This window comes from Papaver somniferum, unplaced genomic scaffold (genome assembly GCF_003573695.1).
Source record: "Papaver somniferum cultivar HN1 unplaced genomic scaffold, ASM357369v1 unplaced-scaffold_19, whole genome shotgun sequence".
NCBI classification, from domain to species: Eukaryota; Viridiplantae; Streptophyta; class Magnoliopsida; order Ranunculales; family Papaveraceae; genus Papaver; species Papaver somniferum.
Genome location: NW_020628818.1, coordinates 2,828,059 through 2,853,886, shown reverse-complemented (window position 1 = coordinate 2,853,886; position 25,828 = coordinate 2,828,059). Strand labels below are relative to the sequence as shown.

The window sequence follows — 25,828 nt, the reverse complement described above, 5'->3', positions numbered from 1 at the left end:
AAATACTTTTTATTGAAATTGTTACAAGAATTCCGCGCAGTGGTATGCTAAACAAACAATAAACACATCTCTTTTGGTGCATTTGCTTTACCTTCATTCACATGCAAAACAGTATTTTTAACACCAAAAAATTTGTAGTTCTAAAAACAAATTCCAAGCCTCCAGTACAAGATTCATCAAGTTACTAAGTGTACCTGAATGATAAAAAAACCCTTCAGGTATGCCTTCAAACATCCATGACTAATAGGATCCCCTCTGCAACCAGCCTTTTATTTGTATTAAGGTATTTTGGTCAGTTATATTCATATGCATTACAGACCAGACCGCCCTTTATCCTTTCAAATATATCCCGGACATCCATGGCCTAACAAAATTTTAAGAAAGGCTTCAGGACCTGGCGTGGTGTCAGTGGTTGAAATTTTACTTCGGAGAAGAGAAGCTAAATTGCACCCCGGTCTTCCCTCGGTCATGCTCTAGTTGCTTTAGTATGTAACAGTAGTTAACCTAAAAGAAGGAGAAGACATCAATTTTGCAAGTAAGGAAAATGAATCGTAATAAATAAAAACAACAGTCATTTTTTAGGGTCTAAAATCGATATATACAGGACCCAAAAACAAGAAATCTGTTAAGCCCATTCTATGAGGCAGATTTGTGTCTAGCTGCTCAGAGTCTCGTATAATGACGAGTCAATCAAGAGCACCCAATCCTACTAGAGAGACAAAATAGTTTATAAAGCAAAATGATTTATATCAAATATTGATGACTAACCTCCATACGGAACAGCTTGGTGGGAACAACAATCCCAACTCCAGCAGAGCTGCGCATGACTCCCCAAACCTCTGGAATGAGAAACCCTTGAACTCTTCCACAGTTGCCTTGGAGAGCTTTCCAGCACAAGCAAACAAGTGACCATGGATTCCAGCTTCTCTGAGCACCCTAAGTGGAAGGTCAAAAGAAAGGTCTGCAAATGCAGTAACAGCAATGTTGCCTCCAAGAGCATATAAACTTTCATCATTGGATTTACCAACAGCAACACTTGTGGTTCACTAGGGCCTAGTCCCCTTGTCTTGAACCCAACCAATGTTGCTGGTCCTCCCAATTTGCAAACTGAAGATGAATTACCACCAAAGAAGTACCTCTCAGACATAAGGGGAGTCGTGTTCCAGAATCCACTACCCCATGGTACAATAAAACCAGCAGAGGCACCAAAGTTGAGAGCTGCATTATAGAAACCCAATGGCAAAGCAAAACGAACATCGCACTCCTGTTCAGAATTAAAAGCAAAGCATGATAATAAAATCACTCACTGAACTGAGAATAAAAGCTGTACTGTAAAAACAAATACATGGTTGTTTCTCTAGTTATTAATAAAGTGGCAATACATACACACAATTATAATAAACAACAATTGCGACAAATGCAGCCAAAAAAATTAACCACAAAAGAAGCAAAAAAGAATAAATAGTAGACTTTCAAAAGATGAAAATGCTGGCTTTCTAACATTTTATAAGACAAATTATGTTTAATCTAAGTTAATTGATTAGCTTAAGTTAAGCCATAGTAGTTATAACACCGATTCAGGCATGGTTAAAGTTAAATCATGCACTACAACTTAGCTTGTGGTTAATGTCAGATAAAGTTAAGTGGGCGTGAGGTGTCCTATGACTCAATTAGTGGTGTGTCTCATCCAACTCATGATAGCAAGGATAGATGACACAGGGCTATGGACTAAGATTGTCTTCTCGCTTCTTTTTTTATCCATCATTCTAAGCAAGAGGAGATAGAAGTAGAAGTCTAAGTCAAAATCCTAGCTAGTAGTTGTGAGACTACGTAGCTATTTGCTCTTGAAAAATTCTGGTGATATTAATTAATAAGTATGTTAGTGCTGTAAAAAATGGTGACTTTACTGTTGATGATGCTATCATCATAGTGGTTTCGATGCTATTCAGCTCATATGTGGTATGATTTGATTGTGCTACACCTGGAGTTGTCTTATAAATTGGAGTTGTAAAGTATGCTAATATGACTGAATCTGGTTTTAGCAAAGGTTTCTTTCTAATCATGTTTAGGTCTACGGCATGATGATTATAAAGCTGAAATTCCAACTGAGTTCCTAAACTAGCAAGACACAAAATTCTTTGAAACAACTCAGCTAATTGAAAGAAGATTTCTGTGTGAACACAAAGAACATCTGTACATTAACTGAGACAAATAAAGGGATTTATGCAGTGAATATAACAGCAAATACAAGCACCACAATACAATAACATACAAAACAGCCATGAGCTGCACTGTAGTGAGCGCAAGGCAAGAATAGAAGCTAAAATATAAACAATTCCAAAATAACAACTTGGGAGCAATAAATTAGCTCATTCAAATCTAGGAAATATGATTGAGAAGCACCGTGTAGGTATAGCCTACTTATATTTAGTCATGAGAATCAAGATATAATTATAAAGTAGAGAAATGAAGCAAGGGATGACAAGTTACTGCACCTGGCGTAAAAATCGCGAGCTACGACTATCAGGTGCCAGACCACAGACTTGTGATGTAGATTGAAATGCATATCCACTTGTAGGTCGCACAGGAGAATCTCTTTGATCAAACTTATATGTATGTTTCAGCGATGAAAGTAAACTATGTCCAAGCTGACTTCGTATTGACTTAAAGGAACTTTGTGATGGATCTGCCAAGGACCGCCATGTTAAATTGTAAGCCAAGTCATGATGCATGGTTGAAATTAAGCCAACAGACAAGCCTAATAATTGATCTTTGTAAGAAGATAGCTTCATCCAGTCTTGGGAAAGAAGTGAAACTCGAGCTGTTAATGGCGTATTTATTCCTTTGAATCTGGGTAGAGAAAACCCGCTGCTTATCTCTGCTGTTTGGTCCCACCAAAAAGCCCAAGAACCATCCCAAATGTCACCATATCCAAAAAGGTTTTTCAATTTGGCAGATCCTTCAAGTGACCAAGTCTTGGCCTACAGAATCATGTGTATAAGCTTTAAATACCATATGAAAAGCAATACAATGACATTTTTACGATCCTTGCAAACACACTTACATAAATGTATACAGACAACTTGTTATATTAGTCAATATAAGAAGGCAGCCTCACAGAGTACTATCTTAATGTGTGTGTATTCAGTATAGGTAAGAAAGTGTCCATCCGACTGTGTGTATATCTAATATGTGGTTACTTCTAAGTATATTTTACTGTATAACCTTCAAATATTCATTCACGACTGTATATATATGAAATATGCATTTGTCAGTGGTTAAAGGTTAGATGTGGGTAAGTTTTAAATTCAGGCCGATGGTTCAACTCCAATGACTTATCAGTGCACATACATCTGTAGTCATCTCAGACAATATGACTGGACTGCTAATATACAAGAAGATGTACCTATTAATAACGAAATACAACTTATAAGTATAACATCCTATCTTAATACATTTGATGCATGACTGTTAATTAATCAACAAAGCTCAGCCCACTCACTACTACTCCCTAGTCCCTACCATATATGTACTTGAAGTTCTTTCATGTGTGTCAGTGTATCCCTATCTCAACAAATCTATGAGTACATATTCATGGCATTGTGTCCAGTTTAGAAATTAAAGATTCTTATTTCAGTAAATTCACAATCAACACTCAACCAAGTTTCTATACACTTTCCTTATTCAACTTCCCCCTTCCAAAAGGATAGCAAGTGATGCCATCCCTTTCAGGCATCGTCCATAAAAAGAAAAGTCTCTTTAATTTCACTAATAGTGTGCACTAAAGGTTTCCTATTTTAGTCCCAAATGTTCATACAAAAACACTAAAATCAAAATATACATATAAATTCTTTTTTTTTTTTTGCTAAGTTAAATATACATATAATTCAGAAAACTCAAAAACTGAAGAATAGAAGGAAATAAATTACCTCAGGTTTGGAGAAAACTCAAATTCACCAACAAAAGGATTCTTAGGCTCAACAACTTCAACCACAACATTAGTTGTACCAGGTAATTCAGTGGTCCAGTATCAAAAGTAATTCTAACAGAATCAAATTTCAAACCTCTGAACCCGAGAATTTACAAAGTAGCAATTGCAAGAAGTTCTTGAATTGTTGTTGCATCTTTTAGGGCTTTGATTTCTGATTCTAATAACGAGTAATTAGTTTTCTTGTTTCCTTTGATTACTACATCTTGAACTTTTAGGGTTATAGTTTCTGTTGATAATCTACGAACTAAATTCCCTAATAGATTGTCTTTCATAGCGTATTCTTGATTCAATACTTATAATCTTCTACTTGATTTTCGTCATCATCATCATCTTCTTCGGAGAACTCTTCTTCTACATCGTCGTCATCTTCGTCATTATCAATTGCATCATCATCATCATCTTCTGAATCTTCGATTAGGGTTTCTTCGTCGAGTGATTTCGCCATGGATTTTTGAAGAGTTTAGAGAAAGGGACAGAAATGAAGAAAGAACGAAAGAAAATGTGGAGATCTGTGGAAGCAGGTAGGACTTCGATCTGGTGCTGGAGTTTGATCTGCTGAGTTGGAAGGACTTTGATAATTTTTGGGCTCCACACTCATTATCGGCAAGTACCTATCTCACTTTCCATCAATCTCAACTTTCCATCAAGCACTATGGTGCACCATGTTAGTCATCATGTTAGTCATTTAGAGCAATTCCTTTGGATTGAACAGATAAGAGGTTTGTTCATTTTGTTACCGACATGAACTCAATAATCATGAAAATGAGTGAGCAAATGGACAATTTTATTGGTTTGTTGATTGGGGGGAAGGAAACCGCGCGTCTAAACTAAAACCTCGCGTACAGATAAAATCCACCGCCAGATAAAATCAAACCGCGCGGATGAAATTAATTCGGTGGCAGCTGGGAACATTGCGAGTGTCTTACTAAATCCGCTAACAGATACATCTCAATTTTAATCATCTAACGGTTTTACTCTTTTCATGTAATTAATTTAGTTCATTTCACACTTAAAATTCGCACCTTCTACACCTCTACCTCTAAATTTCACGATTTCATATCATTTCATACTCAATTTTTCCTTGTTTTTCACGTACAACTACTCGTACCATCCCAATCTATCAGAAAAATTCCAATAATCCCTTTTACTAAAAAAATATGGCATCTCCTCGCAACAACCACTACACAAACGCAACAAAGATGCGGCAGAGTTGGTGGTGCTAAGTATACGATGGATGAAGACGAACGAATTTCTAGGAATTATGCCTTTTTATAATAGATCAAATCAACGGTTGCCAGCAAGAAAATAATTCGTTTTATGGAAAGATTTTTCAAAAAAAAATATGAAGAAATCGATAACATTAATGGTCGTGATCCTGAGTGCTTGTCTCGTCGTTTTCATGCAATAACAAAAAAGTTGGTGAATACATATCTTTGATCATGCAAATGTGCCGCTCCAAAAGAGGCGGTGAAGTTGAAAAGGATGTGGAACGAAGATGTCGGGAAGAGTGGCAAAGATCCCAAAAATCTGGTTTCCAACAACGAATCTTGTTACAACATTCTGAAGGTGCTTAACAAGTTTAATCAATACTTGTTGAAAGGTAATGAAATGCCAGCAAGATAACCATATGGTCTAATATCGCAGGATTTTCAGAATGGTTCGCCTGCTTCCTCATCGGAAGGAAATGGATCTCAATATGCTGGGTCTCCAAGTAGTCAGGAAAAATATAACTCCAACCTGGCCGTTAACACCAATGTCAAGAGAAGAACAGAAAGAGGTCAGAAAGCTGAAATAGCAGCGAGGGATACAACCCAAAGAACAGCAGAAGGAGGTTCCCACGAGTTCAACTATTCTGAGTTCAAGGAATTCGATCATAAGGTAAAACAAGATAGAACCATAGACCGGGGATTGTCAATAAGGGAACTTCGAAAAAGTCGTCTTCCGTGAGAATAACATTACAGGGATTGTAACAGGAACAAGCTACTCTTCATGAACATTTCAATGATGAATTCACGACAACTTACTATATGGAATAGAGAAGTGGATAAGGAGGAACAACAACTGGATAAATAATAGTACCCACAACATGTCCAGTATGAGAATGAGGAAGACGATGCTGATGCTGATGCCGATGCCTCTGAAGAATAAGAAGATGAATACTGCCTTGATTACTTAGATGTAGTTAATTGTAATTTTTATATAGTACCTAACTTTAATTTAAATGTAATAGTTTAGTTTCCTTTAACTTACAATTAATTTATATAGTCTCAGTGCATTATATTTGATTAAATTAAACAACATTTAATTGAAAAAAACATTTATCTGTCCCGATTTTGACGACCCCGTATATCGGCTCTTGCTCTTTTTGTATCTTAAAGGTGCTTAGTTAGATTTTCCCTTAGGTTCCCATAGAGGCCCCAATTTTGAATTCTGTCAGTGGTCAATCTACATTCTCTTACAGGATGACCATGGTGCACAATAAGCCTCGGCCTCAAATCTTCGTATGAAAAACTAGTCCAGGTTGGGTCACGTCTGGTTTCCTCAATAACCATGTTAATTAGCATAATTTTGTTTATTTATTAAAGATAAAAAAAAAGTGTATCGGCTCAGCTATAATGGCGAACTTTCTTTTCAAAATTCCAAAAGTGTGTTCAACATCATTTCTCAGAGCCATTTGTTGGGTGTTAAAATATTCCATATCCTTCGCAGTCGTTGGTCCAAACCTTGTCTGACTATAAGCTTGAACCAAAGTTGTCCATTCTGGATAGATCCTGTCTGCAATATAATATCCCTAAGTGTAGTCATGACCGTTGATGGTGAATTATAGTACGACGCGGTCCCATGCTTTAGTTCTTCAAACAATGATGACTTAAGAAAAACACTGATATCATTTTGTGAACACGGGCATCCGAAAAAAACATGCCAAAAAAAATAATCATAAGTAGCCGAAGCTTTCAAAATCACAATTGGTTTTAGATAGTGAACCTTATATTTCCCTGTCCATTCAAACATACACAGGTACCACGTCCAGTGCATGCAATTGAGACTACCTAGCATTCCTGGAAAACCCCTCTTTGAGATTCGGCAGTGATTCTATCAACATCTACCTGAGTAGGTTTTCTTAAGAAAGTTGGACCAAAATGGTCGACTATTGTCTCGCAAAATATTTTGAGATACCTATATACGTTTGTTTTGTCCATACAAATGTACTCATCTGTGGAATCCGCTGGTACCCCATAACATAATATACATAGGGAGGCAGACCTTTTGTTCGGGATTAAATTCCCGTACATGTCTTGCATCAAACTGAAAATTAAATAAAGATTGTACTTGGAAAATCTCGGCAATAATCCTTTGAATCACGTTGCGGCCCATGCGGAATCGACGATGAAAATTTGCATCAAAAATACACACATCCATGATTAAAATAATCATGCATCATCTTGTCGTGGTAAAAATATCGATATCGCCACGTCCATCTTCTAGTCATAACTTCTTGCATCTCTAGCGGCCTTGGTATTATCCCTTAATGTAGTTACAACATAAAATTTCACCTCCTTATATCCTCAATTGCATCTTCATCCAATTGACGAAAAATCTCTACATACAATTCTTCCTCTTCTGCATCCAAGGTTTCATCCATTTCCATATCTTCCTTAGAAGAACCAAATCAGGATTGATGGTTGAAAATTTAAAGCGATTGAGATTGAGAAAACTATTAATCTTGTTAATTCCTTCAAGAAATCTGGTTGTGAGGATAAAGGAAAAGAGAATGAAGATGTAACATCTCATGCATGAGTTACTAATCTTCTTGTCCAAAACAGTTTGGACGCTAAGAGTGATATTCTCAATCTTCGCCAAGTACTTATCAGTACTTTTGAAACTCATCATAAACACGCAGCGTTACTAAGAACTGTTATTCGTAACCAAGTAAAATTGATTAAACTTGGAATCATTAATGGGGAGTATGCAAGAAATATTATTCGGAATGTTAATGCTTTAGCCTGTGAACATAATTACGGTACTGTGTGTAGAATCCAAGAAATCAATCGTGATGTTGTAAATGAAGATCCCGAAAAACTTGAGGATATTGAGGACGATATTTGAGAAAGACTATTCAAAGGTCTAATAGGGAAATAGACATGAATGTGTTGATTTATTTCGATATTTTGCGTAAGGTCTATTTGAATAAAACTATCTATTATGAATGAATAAAATTATTATTTTATAATCTTTGTTGATTTTTTGATAATTCCGATTGCACAACCTTTGTATGAATGCTTATATTTTTCTATGTACTTTCGGATTTATGAGATGTTTGATTTCGGTTTTTACTAACCTAAATATTCTATCTTATATGATGAATGCCCTTATGATTTGTGTGGCTTTTTGATTTAGCGAGATTAAGTTCAAGCCCATGTTGGTAGGCTTTATCAAAGGATCATAAGGTGTTCCGATTGAAACTCATATGTGAAAAGTCACAATATGTTGATAATTGATTTATGTTTAGATAAGTTGTGTTTAACATAACATATGTGTTTAGGGTTTCAACTTTTGCTATTGGAACGTATTAGTTAAAACCGATTCAACCTTTCTCTCGTAAAGGTTGCTTTTGTTGTTGTTCTTTTGTTCTTGCGAGAGGATGACAACACACAGAAGGAGAGTTCTTATTTGAACTTGTGTTTAATGATATATCTATCTGGGGAGAAGTGGTTGCGGAAATTGAGGTAACGATGATGTCGTCGTTGTAGTTCGTTACTTCTTCACATTCTTCAAGTCTTCGGAGTAATACTTGTATGTCTCAACACTCTTAGACTTTCTAGTCTAACCTAAACGAAGTTGACTCTATTATTTAATCAAGCGACTCCAAATGAGTTTTGATACTAAAATATGACAACCAAACTTGACATACCAACGCTTGGTGAGTTCAACCGAGCTATGCTATAACACATATCTTGAGAATATTTTCCGTTTTGGAATTTCCTTGTTATCCAAACAACCTTGGTCTAAATACTTGATTTTGCATTTCTTGTAAATTATCCTAAGAGCCAGGCAAACTTCATTGTTGTTGTTTCTGGTAGATCCGTCTATCCGAAGTGGAAAGTACATTAATCAGGTGAAATCTCTTATGACCACTCGTTTAAAGACTTTTGTGGGATCAAGAATCTCTACGAGTACCGTTGGTGGGAAACTAGATAATTGCAGTGTTATTAGTTTTCGATTATTGATATGATTAACTAACGGTTATTGAAATTTTGATCGCACCTAGTTTGTTTATTCTTGAGAACCTTGTTTTCTGATATAAGCTCACTCAAACTAGATCAAAGTATTCACGGGATCTTTGGATCTAAAGACGTCTTGTGATAATTCATTCTTAACATACTCCGTTATGTGCATGATTGATCACAAGAGGATTCAAGTGGTGTTGGCAGGTTATTGAAGGAAATAAAAGATTTGAAGACGAATTCATATTAGTTTTCATATCTTGTGGATTTAGTACACAAACCTTGATCGAATGGGATCCAACTAGAATCAGTTTATCTTTGATAAACTTGATTGATTAGTTGCATGAGATCGATATTGCTTTATAATTTATCTTTGATATCTATATTGATGATTAAGAATCTAGAGTATGATTATTTCGTTAATCAAAAGGTAGATTGATCTAACCAGACAAAGGAGTTTATTAGATTAAACAGAAGAGTCTTTCTCAACAACTTATTAATATCTTCTAGCAAGATTGATTAGAGTGGTTACCAAAAAGATTCTTCTTTTGTTGTTTAGAATACGATCCAAAGGACTTGCTATGCACGTGCGTGACTCTAGAATTCGAAGGCGCAGGGATACTGACGAAACTAAGTAGATAGGAGTAGTGTACTTGGTCTCAACTATACGAAATTGGTATTAGATTTTGTAGCGGCTTAATTCTGAGAGTATTCAAAATTGTATTAGGTCTCGGGGTTTTTATGCATTTGCGGTTTCCTCGCTAACAAAATCTTGTTGTGGCATTTACTTTTTTATTTTTCATTATAATTGTTTATCATAAATAAATTAAATTGCACTTGTACGTTAATCCGTAACACTTGATATTGATCCTATAGAGTTTCGGTTATTACGGTACCTATTATCAAGTGCACACTTTGTTGTCAAATCGTCTCGATCTTGTATCCATAGTCAATCACACAAGTGATCTTGTTGTATTGTCTCAATCTCGTATCCATAGACGATCACACGAAGTGTGAACCAATTTTTTTGTATTATCTAGACTCGGTCCATAGACGATCACGTTCGGTAAAGGACTTATAGGCGGATAATTAAAAGATTGTGGTGTATTTGGGTACCCTCGTCTTTTCAAAATTCTGTTATTAGCGTGGCACATTAACTAATAACCTTTTCTAGAGGATATGTTTTAATTGCTGGAAATCAAAACATATATATTTGAAAATCATAATTAAATGCTTTTCAATATTTCGGTTTGGGTTACCTTGAGCATCAAGGAGTATCTTTGAACAATTAATGATAAGAGTTATGTACATGTTCAAATAATATCGACATCTAGAAGTTTCTCTCAGCAAGCCCTAATTACAAAATCACATAAAACATAAAGAGATACGTGTATATTGGAAACTCGGTTTTGCTCATTGGGATCGGTTATACATTACTTACAATTTAAGTTGTGACCGGTCATACCATACTTCTCAAAATAGGTTGTGACCGGTTGCACCACTCTTCCCAAAGTATCTTGTGATCGTGATAGACACATTTTTGTGTCTAAGTTTTCCTCAATTTTCTGTATTGTTAGTACTCTTTTTTGTACTTATTATGGTGCTTTGTGTGTGTGTAGGTATTTTTGGGGAATAAACATTTTTGGGAAAATCGGCTCGAAAAGTTATCTAAAGCACTCGGAGGACACGTGTTATTCGGACTCTCACTTTTGGATAAGGGACACCTCAGTTGGATACCTGCTATTCGCACCCCCATGTCTGATAGGGGGAGGTCATCCCTACCTTTGAAATTTCAAAACAGCCGGGAAAAGTGGTTCTTCAGAAAACAGATTTTAGGGTTTGTATTTTGGAGGCGTTTCAATGAGATTCAAAGGCTTAATTTGATTGGGTTTGTTCCTCTTAGCTAAACAGGGTTGGTATGGCCCTTTTGTTCGACTAATTTTGGCTGGATAATCCGACAGAAGAAATCAGAGCTCCACGTTCACGAGAGAGGTATTTCACAGGATTGCATGAGCTTTGGAGAGTTTGAACGAGTTCTGCACATGTTTGTTGACTCGAGAAACAGATTGGAGCGTGGCAGAGATAAATAAGGAGAATTTGCAACTGTAAGACGCGTGCAGGAGAAGAAAAAGGAAAGAATATCTTCTCGTGTCTGGCAGAGTAATTGAGGATTATTCCAGAGTTATCACAGCGATTTTGAAGCCCTGTCGAGTATATAAGAGTGCCGAGGAGTTGTAGGAGGGTTACGAAGTGATTGGAAGGGAACAGAGTGAAGAAATAAAAGATACATAGATTTGTTGCTGCTGCCATTAGAGAAGAACACGAAGAACAATAGACTGCAAGATCAGTCGTTTTCTAATGTCTTATTTTTTTTGAATTTTTGTAACACCCGAGCTGCAACATTTATCTTCACTGATTGAGACGCATATAGTAAAAGCGATTTCTGCAACATCTCATCAGCGTTGCAAATCACTATTTTATTATAAATCATCTTTGTAAGCACCTTTTTGAGCAATAAAAATGGATTTCTAGCGTGTTTCCAACATGATGAGCGGATAAAATTTCTTGGTGACCAAGGCAACGGAGGAAACTATTCTCTTATGCATGATTGGTAATTTTCTTTTAGAATTTCAATTATTAATTTAATTTAATTCACTAAGATCACTATAAGTATATGTTTTTATAAGATGAAAATGGTTTTCTTAATTAGTTGTGAATCAATTTGATGTTTTATGCTTAGAAATAATTCTTCGATAATTCATGCTTAGGGATTACAATTTAATGTTTGGAAACCTTACAGATTATAAGTGAGTTAATGTAAAAAGAGCTTTATAATAATTCTTGAAATATTTTTTTGTTAACAAATCAGTTAAAGGAATAGTGGAATCCGGAGTCTTGGTCTAGTTTTAAATCTTGATATTACTTTATTTGAGTTTATCTTTGTTTAGCTTAGGAATTTAATTTAAAAATCAAATATTCACAAGTCTCAACGAACCTTTTATTACAACAACTTTAAAAACACATCAAGTTTTGGCGTCGCCGACGCGGACTTGTCTTTAGGCTAGAGTTTTTATATTTATTTGTTTTTTTTTTAATTTGTTCTATTTTACGTTTTTGGGTATTTGTCTTTTTATTACAGATTCTTGATTTCGGAGCGAAAGAAAAAGGAGTTGACAAAGCTTTTGGTGACCACTTAAAGATTTGGAGTCAAAAGACAAAGCGAAAAGAACGAAGAAAAGAAGAAAAAAAGAGGGAATTTTATTAGATTTTGTTTTTATCTTTTAGAAATTTTATTAGGATATTCTCTATTTTTGTAAAAAAAAAATATTTTGGACTTTACTTTTTGGACTTTGGACTTTGGACTTGGACATTTTATTTTATTTTTAAACCCTACGGAAGGGTAGTATTAAATATAAACTGTTTGCAGAGAAGGACGACAATTACGATATTGCCTCGGCCCCTCGGATTCGTACATGACATGGGAGTCGTGGCCCGAGTCGACTACAACGGTTCATCCCCCGTCTGGTACGGGAGGTAAGTTTATCGAACAACCCGTGAATCCCATGTCAGCGGGTTTACTGTCTTCCTTCGTATGCATATATGTTGAGGAACTGAACACGGATTTATTTTCTAGTAAAGGTCAAGGACTGGCCATACAAGATAAGGGTTCGGATTTCATCACCGTTCTCTTCTTTCCCGCCTTAGGAACACAAAACCTACGCGAACCCAAGCTTAAAAGACTGACTAGAACGAGGACGATAGGGTAAAGAGCTTAATAGGAAAGTCGTTCGAGAAATATTGGTTGCTCTTTTAAGCATACTTTGAAGTTCATGATGGTTAATGTAAGTTGAGCGTGCCGCCTTGTAACCAAAGTGAATGTTTTTCCAGTGAGGCCTGGGTGTCAAAGCTCCATTGAGCTTCTCTTGTCTCTATTTAAATTACTTTAACTCAGATTGATTCCAGAGGGGTTCGCTTAAATTGTAATGAATTCCCTTTCGATGGATTATAAGCTAGTCTAGAAACAATCTAAGTGGAGTCGTCATGCTTTTTTTCTGCTAGAAATCAGTAGGTTTGTTGTGGTGGAGTCAGCCTTGTTTGTGTTTGCATAGAACTTCCCTTCCTTTTAAGACTTTTCTTTTTAATTTTTTTTTTCTAGTGTATGCCCGAGGTCATTAGAGAACGGGCTTGGAAAAGAAACACTCTAGGTCGTTTGATTAGTGACAAACCTAGTAGTTCTTCTTGTGAAGGCGGGGAGATCGAAGACTCTTCTTTTGAGAGCCCTGTCTTTGGAAATTTCATCTTTGAAAACTTGACAATTAGTGAAGAAAGTACTCCTAGTCCTTTGGTAGTGCCAGATATGACAACTTTGAAAGCTTAGTTAAACCAAACTAGGACCTCTCGTCCGTCTTGTATCAAGTTAGCTGAAACCGAGGAAAATTATGAACTGAAACTTGGGACTTTACAGATGCTCCCAATCTTTTTAGGAAAAGAGAATGAGAACCCCTATTTTCATGTTAGGGAATTCGAGGAAATTTGTAGTACTCTGAAAGTTAAAAACCTAGATGATAATGCTTTGAAACTTAGGTTATTCCCCTTTTCCTTAAAAGATAAAGTCAAATCTTGGCTGAATAGTTTTCCTTCTGAGTCAATTGAAACCTATGACCAACTTACATCTACCTTTATACAAAAGTTTTTCCCAAGGAACAAAACATCGTCTATTAGGACACAAATCTATACTTTTGCTCAATAAGAGGGAGAATCTTTATATAGGTATTTAAAAAGGTTCAATGACTTAATAGCTTAATGTCCTCATCATGGTTTAGAGAAGGTTAGGTTAGTTCAGATCCTCTACGAGGGTTTAGATTATTAAACAACAACCATGATTGAGTCCTTACGCACATGTGGGTTTGAGAATAAAACTATTGATGAAGCGATGACATTTTTGAATGAAATCGCCGATAAGACCAAACAATGGGAAAATAATAGGGAACCCCAGAAAACAATTCTTCTAAGTAGAGGAAATGTCAATAGGGTAGAAGGATCTTATGAGTCAGATGCTAAAACAACATCCATAGCCAAAAGGTTAGAAGACTTATAATTAAGTCATTCTAGTGGTAGTAGTGGTAGAATAGAGCCTTTTTGGGAAGGCCATACTGTTGAAAAGCAAGCTAATGCTCTTTATAGCAACACTAGATTTGATAACCGTCAGAAGTTTGACCCATATTCAAAAACCTATAACCCTGGCTGGAGAAACCATCCAAACCTTTCTTGGTCTAAGGGCCAGAATCACGGTTAGTCTAGTAACGCTCAGGTTCCCCCAGGTTTTGGCTATACTAAGAATCTTTCAGCTCCGACACAATTTCAGAACCCCTCAGATAAGAATATCATGAGTGTAGAAGAGTCTCTCGCCTTGTTAACTCGTAACACTGTGCAGTTTCAATAATCAGTTGCTCAAGGTTTTGAAGAAATTAAGAGAATAGGTCAGGCTAACTCTCAGGCAATTTCCGAGTTGAAAACCCAGGTTAGTCAGATAAATGAGTCTTTGAGAGAAAGAGGTAAGTTTCCTAGTCAAACCCAACCCAACCCTAGAGGAATTAATGAAATAGGTAAAAGACCATCCGATCATGTGATTTCTATTAAAACCCTTAGGAGCGGTAGAGTGATAGACAACAAGGTTGCCATGCCTGATAGTGAACATGTTGTAGTTCACCCTTCTGAACCAGAAACTGAGGAGACTGATAGAGTCTCTAAAGAGACCGATGAGGTTCCTGATAAACCAGGCTTTGTTCCTAGAGCCCCATTTCCACAGCTGCTAGTTCCAACTAAGAGAGAGTCCACCTTTAATGATATATTGGAGGTTTTTAAGCAGGTAACTATCAACCTTCCATTATTAGATGTGATTAAGTAGATTCCCGCTTATGCCAAGTTCCTTAAGGATATGTGTACGCGAAAGCGAAAACTTAATGTCCATAAGAAAGCCTTTCTAGCTAGTCACGTGAGTTCCATTATTCAGAATACCACTACTCTTAAGTATAAAGACCCAGGGTCCCCTATCATTTCTTGCACAATAGGTAAATACCGTGTTGAGAAAGCTTTGCTTGACTTAGGAGCCAGTGTGAACTTACTCTCATACCATGTGTACCTTAAGCTAGGACTTGGTGAGATAAAACCTACCCAGATAACACTTCAGTTAGTTGATAGGTCCGTTAAAATTCCTCGTGGTGTAATCGAGGATGTTCTTATAGAGGTCAACAAGTTTATATATCCAGTTGATTTTTTTATCCTAGATACCCAACCTGTCCCTGACCCAGAGAACCAAATACCAGTGATTTTAGGTCTCCCGTTTTTAGCTACATCCAATGCGATCATTAACTGTCGAAATGGTTATGAATTTGTCTTTTGGTAATATGACTATTGAGCTGAATATTTTTAATATTAGTAAGCTACCCTCTGAACTAGATGACTCGAACATAGAAGAGGTGAACATGATAGGAATATTAGTCGATGAGCCATTACCAAACACTTTGTTAGACGATCCATTAAAGAAATGCATAGATCACTTTGGGATTGATTTTAATGATGATAATTTAATTAACGAGGTGAATGCTTTGTTAGATTCAACCCCTTTGTTAGACATTAATAATGGATGGAAACCTAAGTTCTAACCACTACCAGTTTCTAAGTCTACCCTAGTTCCTTCGTTAGAAGAGCCTTCTAAGTTGGACCTTAAACAACTACCAGATACCTTGAAGTATGTGTTTTTAGGCCCATCTGAAACTTTACCTATAATTGTAGCATCCGACTTGGATAGTAATCAGGAAAGTAGGCTAGTAACCGTCCTTCAAAACAACAAGTAATCTTTAGGGTGGACCATAGCAGGTCCTACTGTTTGTATACATCAGATCTATTTAGAGAGTGACACCAAACCTTCTAGGGAGATGCAAGGTAGACTGAACCCTAATATGAAATAAGTAGTTCGAACCTAGGTTCTTAAGTTGTTAGATGCAGGCATTATCCATTTCATTCAGTAAGTGGGTCAGCCCCGTTCAGGTTGTTCCCAAGAAATCCGGTATTAATGTAGTCCAAAATGATAACAATGAGTTAATCCCAACCCGAGTGACCACGGGTTGGCGTGTTTGTATTGACCATAAGAAATTGAACAAGGTCACTAGGAAGGATCACTTTCCCCTTCCCTTCATCGACCAAATGCTAGAGCGATTATCAGGTCATAGTCACTATTGCTTTTTAGATGTCTACTCTGGTTATAATCAGATTTTTATTTCCCCAGAAGACCAAGAGAAAACTACTTTTACCTGTCCCTTTGTTACCTTTGCGTATAGACGCGTTCCTTTTGGGCTATGTAATGCCCCTATGACTTTTCAGCGTTGTATGATGAGCATATTTTCTGACATGGTAGAACGGTTCTTAGAGGTCTTTATGGATGATTTTTCAGTGTTTGGTTCATCGTTCGATGAGTGCTTGCATCATTTGTCATTAGTGTTGACTAGGTGTAAGGAAAAGAATTTAGTGCTTAATTGGGAGAAATATCATTTCATGGTTCGTTCAGGAATTGTTTTAGGGCATATCGTATCTTCTAAGGGTATAGAGGTAGATAAAGCCAAAGTTGACCTTATTAAGACTTTATAGGTCCCAAAAACCATAAGAGATATTAGGTCATTCTTAGGGCATGCAAGTTTTTATCGTCGATTCATTAAGGATTTTAGCTTGATTTCTAGATCTCTTTGCAATTTGCTTGCAAAATATGTTAAGTTTGTCTTTGATGATGCTTGTTTAGAGGCTTTTGAGAATCTTAAGACGTTACTCACTACCTCCCCCATAGTCCAGGCACCCAAATGGAACCTACCCTTTGAGATCATGTGTCATGCTTCAGATTATGCTATTGGTGTTGTGCTAGGTCAGCGAGAGAACAAATTACTTCATGTGATTTACTATGCTAGCAAAACTCTGAATGATGCCTAGTTGAACTATACCACTACGGAGAAGGAACTATTAGCCATTGTGTTTTCCTTAGACAAGTTTAGACCCTATCTCTTAGGTTCCAAGGTCATAATCTTCACCGATCATGCTGCTCTGAAGTATCTTTTTTCCAAGAAGGATACTAAACCTAGATTAATTAGATGGTTCCTCTTGTTATAGGAATTTTCCTTAGACATTAGAGACAAAAAAAGGTGTAGAAAATGTAGTAGCAGACCACTTGTCTAGGCTTGTTGTGGATACCCCTGATGATTCTCCTCTTGTTAGGGATATCCCGATGAACAATTGTTCTTTGTTACCCAATTACCTTGGTATGCGAATATAATGAACTATCTTGTTACTGGTCGAATGCCCCACCATTGGGGTAAACAAGATCGTTCTAGGTTTTTAGCCGAGGTTAAGCACTTCTTTTGGGATGATCCTTATTTGTTTAAGTATTTTCCAGATCAGATTATTAGGAGATGTATACCTGAGAGTGTCTCGTCCAGTATTATTTCTTTTTTTCATGATCATGCATGTGGGGGTCACTTTAGTGCTAAGAAGACTGCTGCTAAGATATTGCAGTGTGGATTGTACTGGCCTTCGTTGTTTAACGACTCCCAAAGTTATTGTGTTACTTGGGAGTGTTTCCAGAAATTAGGAACAATTTACCGTAGGAAAATGATGCCCTTGAACCCTATTTTAGTTGTTGAGGTCTTTGATATGTGGGGTATTGACTTTATGGGTCAGTTTCCTAATTCTTTTGGTAACCTATATATCCTTGTCGCTGTAGACTATGTCTCTAAGTGGATTGATCCGGTTGCGTGTAAAACCAATGACCATAGGGTTGTGATTGAGTTCTTGAAAAATAATATACTTACACGCTTTGGTACACCGCGAGCTATAATTAGTGATGGAGGGTCGCACTTTTGTAATGGACCTTTTAGGATTTTGATGAAGAAATATGGTATTACACATAAGGTAGCTACCCCGTATCATCCGCAGACTAGTGGTCAGGTAGAGGTTTCCAATATGGAGATAAAGCGTATATTAGAGAAAACAGTTAATCCTAATTGGCAAAACTGGTCGTCTAGGCTTACTAATGCCCTATGGGCTTACCGTACTTCGTTTAAGACCCTCATTGGAATGTCACCTTATCGACTTGTGTATGAAAAGGCACGCCACTTTCATGTTGAGTTAGAACATAAAGCATATTAGGCTGTTAAGCAGCTAAATTTTTTCACTCGATAAGGCATGAGCCCATAGGAAACTCCAGCTCAATGAGTTGGAAGAGGTTCGTAGAGATGCATACGATAGTGCTAAGGAGTATAAGAACAAAATGAAACTTGTGCATGATAAAAATATTTTAAGAAAGTCATTTTCTCCAGGTCAAAATTTTCTGTTGTATGATACCCGCTTGCATCTTTTCCCTAGGAAGTTACGTTCTCGGTGGACGGGTCCTTTTATTGTTCGCACTTTCTTTCCTCATGGAGTTGTTGAGATCGAGACACCAGATGGTAGTAGTTCCTCGAAGGTTAACGGTCATAGATTGAAACCCTTTTTAGAGCCCTTTCATACAGGTGATTTTGAGGAGGTCCCTCTGCTGGAGGACCCTACTTACCCTTGATTGACCATCGAGGCGATTGTATGTTGTATATTAGTTTTTGATTTCTCTCTTCACCCAGTTACTATCTTTCCGACTTCTCTCTTTACTGATTCCTCATGTTACTTTACTTTTTGGTATTGCGCTTTCATTAGAAACATTAAGAACAATGTTAGATTTAAGTTTGGGTGTGGGGAAGAAACTTTTTGTTAGATTTTAGTTGCAATAAATGAACTCCAGAGCCTAGAAATTTATGTTTATTAAGGATGACACTAACCAATCTAAGTGGATGGAAGCATCTTGGTTTTAGGAGTTGAGTTACCAATCTAAGTGGATGGAAGCATCTAAATAGAGTCTATTCATAAAAGCACAGAGCTCAGGTATTACAAAAAAAAACATGGTAGTTTCGCGATATCTAGTTGAATCCTTTTCACCTTCTGTTTCTATTTTCTTTTCTTTTAAATATGTTTCTAAATGATTTGGTGAGGCGCACGAATTAAGTTGTTACCACTGCTAGGTTGAAATAGAGTGATTGAGTTACCATGAAAAAAAACAATTGAGACCAGACCATCAAACCAACCGGAATAAATTCAATAAAGTCGACCACTGGTGCCCTTGTATATGCCAGTTGTGTTGACCTAGAGTTAGGATTATCACCTGCTGGTCCCCTTGTATATGCCAGCTGTGTTGATATTAGTCATACCGGTATCTCAGTCCATTAGGATAGGTTCATCTTGGCATTGGCCTTCAGACAGATATGGGAAACACCGTTCACCTTAGTCAACATCAAAACCATGTACGTTTTTCTTTACATCCATCTTCTTAATCTATCCATGTGATTGGTTGACTCCGGTTATGATGTCCAGAAACTATCTGAGTAGAGCTCTGTCACTTATATATGAATTTTAGTATGCTTGAGTGCAAACTCGTGTACAACAATTGGAATTTCGCATCAGGGTACTTCCTCCTTTAATCAATGATTGTATGCCAACCAGGGAGATTCTTTAGTGCCTTTAAAGGTTCTGCGTAGATAGCTAGGGTATGGAGTAAAAGTTTTTTGGGTACACCTCTTGTAAACCCTCCCGAGACAACACTCGGCCGCTAGGGCCACCTAGCGGTTTAACAGCTTGTTGCACGTGCTAAGTATAGCCGTGATGCCTGCGACAGTGAGTTAGGATTTTATTTTCTAGATTATATTTGCTCGAGGACTAGCAAATAATAAGTTTGGGGGTATTGGATAGACACATTTTTGTGTCTATGTTGTCCTCAATTTTCTGTATTGTTAGTGCTCATTTTTGTACTTATTATGGTGTATTATGTGTGTGTAGGTATTTTTGGGGAATAAAAATTTTTGGGAAAATCGGCTCGAAAAGTTGTCTAGAGCACCCGGAGGACACGTGTTATTCAGACTCTCACTTTTGGATAAGGGGCACCTCAGTTGGAGACCTGTTATTCGTACCCCCATGTCTGTTAGGGGGAGGTCATCCCATACCTTTCAAATTTCAAAACTGGCGGGAAAAGTGGTTCTTCAGAAAACAGATTTTAGGGTTTGTATTTTGGAGGCGTTTCAGTGAGATTCAAAGGCTTAATTTGATTGGGTTTGTTCCTCTTAGCTAAACAGGGTTGGTATGGCCCTTTTGTTCGACTAATTTTGGCTGGATAATCCGACAGAATAAATCAGAGCTCCACGTTCATGAGAGAGGTATTTCACGAGATTGCATGAGTTTTGGAGAGTTTGAACGAGTTCTGCACATGTTTGTTGACTCGAGAAACATATTGGGGCGTGACAGAGATAAATAAGGAGAATTTGCAGCTGTAAGACGCGTGCATGAGAAGAAAAAGGAAATAATATCTTCCCGTGTCTAGCAGAGTAATTGGGGATTATTCCAGAGTTATCACAACGATTTTGAAGCCCTGTCGAGTATATATAGAGTGTTGAGGAGTTGTAGGAGGGTTACGAAGTGATTGGAAGGGAACAAAGTGAAGAAATAGAGAGATACAAAGATTTGTTGTTGCTGCCATTAGAGAAGAACACGAAGAACAATAGACTGCAATGAGCAGTCATTTTCTAGTGTCTTATTTTTTTTGAATTTCTGTAACTCCCGAGCTGCAACATTTATCTTCACTTATTGAGACGCACATAGTAACAACGATTTCTGCAACATCTCATCAGCGTTTCAAATCACTGTTTTATTATAAATCATTTTTGTAATCACCTTTTTGAGCAATAAAAATGAATTTTGAGTGTGTTTCCAACATGATGAGCGGCTAAAAGTTCCCGGTGACCAAGGCAACGGAGGAAACTATTCTCTTACGCATGATTGGTAATTTTCTTTTAGAATTTAAGTTATTATTAATTTAATTTAATTCACTAAGATCACCATAAGTATATGTTTTTATAAGATGAAAATGGTTTTCTTAACTAGTTGTGAATCAATTTGATGTCTTCTGCTTAGAAATAATTCTTCCATAATTCATGCTTAGGGATTACAATTTAATGTTTGGAAACCTTACAGATTATAAGCGAGTTAATGTAAAAAGAGCTTTATAATAATTCTTGAAATATTTTTTTGTCAACCAATCAGTTAAAGGAATAGTGGAATCCGGAGTCTTGGTCTAGTTTTAAATCTTGATATCACTTTACTTGAGTTTATCTTTGTTTATCTTATGAATTTAATTTAAAAATCAAACCTTCACAAGTCTCAACGAACCTTTTATTACAACAACTTTGAAAACACATCAGATCGGTTACACCTTACTTCCCAAATTAGCTTGTGATCGGTTACACCTTGCTTCCAGAAGTAGCTTGTGACTGATTACAACTAACTTCCCAATGTAGCTTGTTACCGGTTACACCTTGCATCTTAAAGTAGCCTGTCACGGATTACAACATGATACACATTATATGCTATGACCGGTTATACCTCAATTCTCAACATAAGTCAAGATAGGTACCTTGTCATCTTGAATTGGTCATCCAAAAGATATTCAATAAAGAACCGGACCAATATGATTTCCTTTTCTACTTCCTTAAACCAATGTAATAATACATAGTTTTCTAGGATGGAATAACACATATATCTTACACATAACCAAGTAACTAAATACATAGACTATGTTGATGTCGTATTTACGAAGTTTAAAAGATAAGCGTTATACTTCGTAATTCAATAAATTTATTGACACTTTGATCATAATGATATGACCAAGTCTAATCACTAGTGTATTATTTTATAAAAATTCACATGTTATGTTTTCAATATAATACGACTTGAAAGATACGTTAGGAATGGAAACAAATCAAGTCAGTATTTCTAAACTTAAGTGGAAGGATGATGTCTTCGTTTCAGTCGTTACGTCTTCACATTCTCCAGGTCTTCAGAGTAAAAATTGTACGTCTCAACATTCCTAGACTTTCTAGTCTAACCTAAACGAGGTTGACTCTAGTATTTAATCAAGCGACTCTAGATGAGTTTTGATACTAAAATATGACAACCAAACTTGACATACCATAGCTTGGTGAGTTCAACCGAGTTATGCTCTAACAAAGTTGTATATGCACTGACTGCTATATAATCAAGCATTGCAAAGGCACCTGTAAAGATGCAACCAATTTTCTAGAAAGGGCTCATGAAAAACCTTACTTCTTTGGCAAATTTAGCAATTTGAAGGAAGACTATTTCATCCAATACATCCACAACTTCTCCAACATCTAAAAAAAGTCAAAAGAGTTTTGCCAATAGCACATTTTTCATTCCTCCTAAGGATGGTATTCCTATCAACATGGATTTCCTACTCAAACAAACTGATAGATATTAGACTATGAAAAAGGCTTAGGACTTCTCATGATTCTTCTCTCAGTCTCAATGTGCCATCACTGATCACATCACATATATTCAAGAAGCTCAAAGGTGCACAACACGAGGAAAACAAACTGAAAATCCATTAATAGAGAGTCAGATTATTACTATACTGATTAATCTTTCCTGCATTAAATACTTTACTAGCATCATTGTTTCTCTAATCATTATAAGTTACTTATATTTCAAGTTAGGTATTGCACTTTCAAACATTTATTGCATAATCCTGCATGCATTTATTATCATCTTAAGATTTATGTATTTTCTCATTACAAACATCATAAATTTTTTGTTATTACTATTAATGTTTTTTCTTTATCGTTTTTGCATTTCAATATACAACTTTTAAATTCCGCACGTCCAAGGTTTAAAAACCTCTACCACTCGAAATCATCTTAATGATCTGATAAGGGCCCAAAATCCTGACATCATATTTCTTTGTGAGACAAAAATTAGTCAAGATAAAAGTAAACTTTCTTAAGACATTACCAATACCCAAATCAAGCTTTCATTGAGCCAGTAGGTTTATCTGGTGGTTTAGTTTTATTAAGGAAAAATGTTTTCACTTGTGACCTATTAGATGCTAGCCAAAATATGTTTAATTTACTTGTTCAATCAGATCCTAGCAAACCTAAACTTTTGCTCACATGTATATATGTATATCCTAAATACCTAGGAAAAAAGATCAGCGAGAATACATTCATCAAATTAGTGGGATGGTCCCGGGATTCTAATTGGAGATCTAAAATTTCACCTTTTCGATGATATTAATAGTGCAATCTTCTTTTATAAATGGTTTGGTCAATGGTATCATTAACTCTTGTGGTCTTGAGGATATTGAGTTTGTAGGAAGGGAATATACATCGACAAGTAATAACCTAGTAATTGGAACTAGAAGATTTAGGATAGACATGGATTTAGGGAGTGTAGATTGGAATTATAATTTCCCTCACTCCGAACTTATGCATCTTACACAAGTAGGAAGTGATCATAGTTCTATTATGCTTGTCACGGATACCAATGTCCCAAATTGCTAGAAACCTTTCAAATTTTTTCTAACCTGGTTAGATGATAAAACATGTATCCTATTATTGGAAATGCTTGGAAGATAGATGTTTCTGGCTCACCTGGTTATCAATTAGTAAAGATATTTTAATCAGCAAGAAATGAGTTATCTTTGTGGAACATAACTCACTTTGGTAATGTTAATCAAAGAGTTAATGAGACGCAACAAGAACTTGATGCCTTACAAGCTCAACCTTCATCTGATGAAAACCATAACAAGATTCTCAGCATCAACAAAGATTTAAGCATATTGCACAAAAGCAAGATCGACTTCTATAAAAAAGTCCAGGGAGCATTTCATTAAGGATATGGACAATAGAAGCAAGTATTCCCACACCAAGACCAACAGGAAAAGGCCAAGGAATAACATTGATGCTCTACAAGTTCACAACAATAAATGGTTCTACACTAGAGAAGAAATTTCTCAGTGCTTTACTTCTTATTTTAAGGATATAAGCACTTCTGTAGCTGTGAATCATGGTGAAAGTCTTTTCATGCTTCTTCCTACCATCATCACTAAGGCTGATAATCTTCTTCTTACAAGATTTCCTTCTCATCAAGAAATTTATGATACTCTTAAGAGTATGGAGAATTAGAGTGCCCCATGACCTGAAGGAACTCTTATTGCAACTCCTAGGGCAGAAATTACCTTGAAGGAAAACATTGTAAAACTCTTAGGACAATAGTAGAGAAACAACACAAGTGGTATGAAATAGAAAACTTTAATCTTTATTGCTTGTTCGAAAGAACATTACAATGTTTACTTTTTAGGAAATTCTTCCCTAGGTGTTTGATAGACACATTTTTGTGTCTAATTTGTCCTCAATGTCTGTATTGTTGGAACTCTATTTTTGTACTAATATTGTGTTTTTATGTATTTTTAGGAAATAAACATTTTTGGAAAATTCGGCTCGAAAAGTTGATTTTGGCACCCCGAGGACAAGTGTTATTCGGACTCTCTCTTTTGGATAAGGGGTAACCTAATTACTAAGGGGCACCCCCAGGTCACCCCCAAGGCATCTGCTATTCGCACCCAAGTCCATGATAGGGGGCATATCATCTTCAACCTTTTGAAATTCAAATTTTGGCGGGAAAAAATTGTTCTTGAACTGACGTGACTAGGGTTGAGGATTTAAAGGTGTTCCGGTGAGATTCAACGGCCCAAATTAAATGGGTTTGTTCCTAGGGCCTAGACAGAGCTGGTATGGGTGTTGGATTCGGTCAAATTTGGATAGATAATCGGTGGGAATCAAAACAGGGAAGATATTCTCAAATAGGGAAGATATTCTATTCTTGGAATTGTTGGATGGAAGAGACGTGCATGGGTTAACTCTATTGGCTGGAAACTTCTCCTACAGCTCAGAGATGATGCGTGAAAGAGATAAAACAGGAAACAATCCGTAACAAATCATAGAAATAAATAAAAAATATTTCGGAAAATATTCTTTTTATGGCCGGATATTCTTGGAGTTATTACAAGGATTGGAGTGACCTGTTGTGTATAAATAGGTCCCTAGTGTCGAGCAGAAGGGGTTAGCGAAGTTTAGAGAGAATTGGTAGAGGTTTAGAGCACTACAAAGCAAGAAAATCCAAGTTGCAGAGATTCTGGTTCTGCTACCGCTGTTGCTGCTGCGAGGAGGAAGAACGTGAAGAACAGACTCTCCAAGACCGTCGTTTATCAACAGTGACATCGACTGTCAGCTGTGGGTCGTAGTTTCCCAACGACAACATCACTTCAGCTCTGTCGTTGTTTCTGGACGCCTTCTGTGGGTCGCAAAATCCTGTTTTACATCATTTTCTTGTCTTTCTCTTCATTGTAAAACACTTTTGAGCATCAATGAAATATTTTGAGAGGTTTTCCAACATGATGAGCGGCTAAAATACCTGGTGACTGAGGCGATGGAGGAGCTATTCACTCATATTTGATTGGTAAATTCTTTTTATAATTTCTTAATTATTTATTTTATTTAATTCACTTGGATCAATAAAAAAAGAGATAAAAATGGTTTTCTTAATTAGTTGTGAATCAGTTTGATGTTTTATGCTTAGAATTAATTCTTTGATAAATCATGCTTAAGGATTACAATTTAATATTTGGACACCTTATAGA

At 36.4% G+C, this 25,828-nt stretch overlaps 1 pseudogene; it reads right to left on the bottom strand.

Moving 5' to 3' along the window:
- Positions 1 to 247: 247 nt before the first annotated feature.
- On the bottom strand, positions 248 to 4,263 carry LOC113338940 (annotated as a pseudogene).
- Positions 4,264 to 25,828: the final 21,565 nt, after the last annotated feature.